Here is a 4,506-nt window from a genome sequence, read left to right as displayed (position 1 = left end):
TTACCTGCCTAACCCAGTGTAAATAAATATTTATTAAGTGTTAGGTAAGAAAATCATAATCTAGAAAAATAGTCCATGTTTTCCAGCTAATTTTATATTTTTACTTGAAATCTCTTACCTTTTTAAATATAACTTTAAGTAACAATCTGGGTTACTTTATTCGTGGATTTGCCCAAGTAAAATTGAGGGATTTATCTGCAATCTATTTTTGTATCATCATAATTCATCCATTGGAAGCATGTTTGACATGCTGAGGATGAAGTGGTGACTTCTAACGAGGACTCCCAGAATAGAATCACCATATTAATAAACCCACCCGTGAAATCCATTAATTGAGCGCTGTTTGTCAACTAGTCACAGATCATGCCTGTGTTGACACTTCTCAGTCTTTAAATTTCATTAATTCCTGGCTATTGAGCTCATTAGGTGTTGTTAGTAGAACAAAAGGGTAGTAAGCTTTGAAAAATGATAAATGATGGTTGTTTACTTAAATTCCAAAAGTAGAGTCTTTAAAAAATACCTTTATATGAATTTTAAAGACCCTCTAATTGATATAATAATCAATTAACAATCAAATCTGTCATCACCAGAACAGCTACTACTACTTGATTGATTTTAACTAATAGATATCAAGCAACTGATGGCCCTTAGTACAAATAGGATGCCCCTACAGAATAGACTGTTTGGCTAACGTATTATGGATATTATTGCAAGATTTTGTCTTATTAGTTGTCAGTCAAAGAGAAAAAAAAGTGGGACGCCTGGGTGGCTCAGTCATTAAGCGTCTGTCTTCGGCTCAGATCCTGATCCCAGGGTCCTGGGATGGAGCCCTGTATCAGGCTCCCTGCTCTGTGGGGAGCCTGCTTCTCCCTCTCCCACTCCCCCTGCTTGTGTTCCCTCTCTCGCTGTGTCTCTCTCTGTCAAATAAATAAATAAAAATCTTAAAAAAAGAAAAGAAAAAAAGTAAGAGTTTTTCACAAAATACCTATGAGGGTAGGGTCGGAGTGGAGCTGAATTTTTTTTCTTTTTCTTTTTGCGAGAGGTTAGGATTTATTTCTACTCTCAAACTCTTACAGCTTTGCATAAAGTCCTCATTCCTACCTCAGAGATGGCAGAAACTGTAATAAGCAATCCGCACCCCCCACACAACACATGAATTTTGATGTCCCCCCCTTTGGGGGACGGGAGGTCACACTACACACTTTGAGAGAAATTCCAAAGATTGTCTGGCACTTTAGTACAGAAAGGGTTTGGTCTAATCTCTTGCTGACTTAGGATACTAAAAGGAACATAAAGTTGGTTGCTCAACCCCTCTGGGCTGGGGCGGGGCAGGAAGTGGACAGGGAGGTGGTCTGGGACAGATGGGCAGACCATGGGAGTGGGCTCAAGTTCTCGTGACACAGGTAGTTGATCCTGGGTGGCTGCTGAGGTGGCTATAGATGCTCTGGTGGCCTTCGTCTGCCTGCTCCACCAGCTCACTGCTCTGGAACTACAGCTGGTGTCCCTCTGGGCCCCTTCCATGGAGTCACTGGCATGGCCCTTGAGGTGCAGACCACGTTGGGGCTTTTCCAGACCATGGCCACCACAGGGCCAGAGCTCATGTAGCTGATGAGACTGAGTAGAAGGGCTTCTTCTGCAGCTCAAGGCAGTCCTCGGCGAGGATGTTCTCTGGTGCCTGAACCAGAGCATCTTCATTTCCACCAGCTTGAAGCCCCTTCTCTCAAAGTTCAGGATAATGTCTACAGGGAGTCACTGCTGCGCCCCCTCAGGCTTCACCACAGCAAGGGTCCATTCCCGGGTCCCGGAGGGCCCTCCTGAGCTGGGACGCAGAAGCAGTCTTGGCCAGGCGCCAGGGGCCCCGTGGACTGCTCAGCAGTCCTGGCAGTGAGGCACACCCCAAGAGGCCACCCATGACCCCTGCCTGTGGGCTACTGGCTCTGAACTCTTTTTGTGAACACAGCAGAGATAACATTGGTAATAGACATATTTTCCTGTAACATTTACCAATTAGTTGTTGTCCAAATGAATACATGAAAATAAACTTGTTATATTCCAGCACTGTGATTTTTGTGAATTGGCATATACCTGAAAATTTAAGAGAAGTATTCATTTATAAAATACAATATTTATGTAATGAAGTAGGAGATGAGGTTGGAGACGGCGGCAGGAGCCAGGCCTTGTAGTGTCTTGTAGGCAACCACAAGGAGTTTGGGCTTTAATTCTAAGCAAACTGGAAAGAAATCGAAGGGTTTTAAACAGGAGAGTAAACAAATAAAATATTTGATTCACTGTGTAAAAATATCTCTGGGCTGAGTAGAGAATAAACTGCAGTAAAGCAAGAGTAAAGGGCTTAGGGCAATAGTCAAGGCCAGAAAGGATGGCAGCGTAAATTGGGGATGGGTCAAGGGCAATGGAGAGAAGTTGGTAGTCTCAGGTTGTATAGTCTAGAAGCTGGTAGTTGAGCAAACAGAGAATTTAAACTCCACTTAATACCTAGACCTTCCTTTCTTAGATGAAAGATGATCTTGCCTCTCTTTTTATTCTTCAACCTGAAGTTTTGGAGAAAGATCTACAAATCATGCCATCTCATCCATTCTACAGTTAAGTGTCTGAACAGAACAGTATGACTGGGCATGCAAAACAGAACAGAACATACAGACCACTAAATATTTAAAAATGGTGTCCTGACAGAACTATTTAAAGTTTCAGGTGAAGTGGTTTTCAATGGAGAGAGCTAGGTAAAGCTTTCTCCCTGTTGAATGACCCAAGATAATTGTTGGTGAGAACACAATTCCTTTATCGCTGAAGCCAATTTTCTCCTGAGTGGAGATGCAGTGGGCAAGGAGGTCACACGGGGTATGGGAAGGCAAACAGGTGACGTTGAGATTGTCTAAGCAGCAGTCCAATATTTGGGCCTGTCACCAAATGATTTGTGATTCTCATATACATCCTGAAAGTTCAGTTTGGTTGAGGAGATTTTTGATTTGAAGCTTTCAGGAAATGATTTAGTGAGGGTGGTTTGGCTGAGGAGAGAAGCCATCACTTCTTCTGTGTTATTCCTACTGACTGTTTAGCACAACACCAGTACAAGGAGGCACTGCATTTTCTGTGAACACGTTTTTTTCATCTATTTGAAGATATAACAGATAAACATGCAAAAGCAATGAACGAAATAGCTTGAACACTAAGAATTTCAATATGGTGGAAAGAGCATAGACTTTGAAGTTAGCCATAACTTCAAACCCTGCTTCTTGCTCCGACCAACTGCATGATTTCAGGCAAATTACTAACCTCATCATCTTTTTTAGTTTTATGTGAAGGAAAAAAAAAAATGGAGTTTTTTTTTCTTCCAGTTTTTTTTTTTCCTTCCAGTTTGCTAGGATTAAATAACAAAAACCTGAATGGATTATTTTTTTTTTAAAGAAAGAAAAAAGAAAACTGTGAACAGTAATAGGTACTTAATGCATATTTTGAGATTCAAGAAACAAATTTTGAATTCAGAGCAAAACAACAACAACAAAAACCCAGCATCCTCATGTTGAAGGAGTTAGGATCATTGGTAAAAAAAGATAAGAAAACAGTTAGCATATCCATTTGTTGTAATTGTCTCAAGGTTGGAGATGAATGGGAGTGTAAGCTTTCCTGCTATTGAATAATCAGACTAGAGAAGCCTAAAATGGGCAAATTGTGCAGTACAGGCAAGTGTAAAAGGAATTAGAGAGGGAAAGAGGAGTGTAGGCTTTTAGTAAAGCTGGAAACTATTAGTCTCAGAAGGCTGATCAGAATGTGGATAAGCATGTGGGAGAAGGGTGTGACAGAAAACTGGAAATATCTATTACCTTTCTCCTGCACTGAAATTCTCTTCCCTGGCCAGCATCCGGGCTCATAGGGCCAGCCAAACCAGATGATCTTTCTGTGTTCCTTTTCCTGGTTCAATTTCTGCAGGACTCTGACTCTCAGCCAGAGTAACTCAAAAGGTCTCTGCTTTCAGAGCAGGTTTCCTGCCAACTCCTGTCTCCACATCTTCAAAATCAAGGTAGACTCTTACGCTGCCAAATGCACTGGGACAAAAAGCAGAATGACTCCGATTTCTGAGAAGCAACAATACATACGGAGGGCCTCTCTTCCCCGGTGAAGCATATGGCATGCTTTGTAAAATAGAGAGATCTGGAAATCGGTGCTTCATCTTTAAGGACTGAGAGAACTCAGAATCTAGGCTAAGGGGCTGTGGATATGTGAAATGAGATTACCCTGAGATTCAAGTGGAAAAAATCCACCCATTGCAAGTTGGTGATGAGGGACGGGTGGTCTGTGAAGGAAGGACAACACTACAGACTGTTGCTGTCGGGAAATGAGCAAAGTAAATGAGTAAATGGCAATGAACAAAATAGCTTCAACACTGAGAATTCCAATATGGCTGAATGAGCAAAGTAAATGAGCAAAGGTGGAACCTTGTGCACAGTGTGCGTTCAGTGAATGTGAATTATTGTCTCCAAACAGTGTTTC

The 4,506-nt window shown here is 41.7% G+C and overlaps 1 pseudogene; it reads right to left on the bottom strand.

The window, feature by feature from the left end:
- Positions 1-1,384: 1,384 nt before the first annotated feature.
- Positions 1,385-1,912, bottom strand: LOC110577729 (annotated as a pseudogene).
- Positions 1,913-4,506: the final 2,594 nt, after the last annotated feature.

Source organism: Neomonachus schauinslandi, chromosome 5 (assembly GCF_002201575.2).
Source record: "Neomonachus schauinslandi chromosome 5, ASM220157v2, whole genome shotgun sequence".
NCBI lineage: Eukaryota > Metazoa > Chordata > Mammalia > Carnivora > Phocidae > Neomonachus > Neomonachus schauinslandi.
The sequence above is the reverse complement of the archived record's forward strand: the minus strand, read 5'-3'. Positions and strand labels throughout refer to the sequence as shown.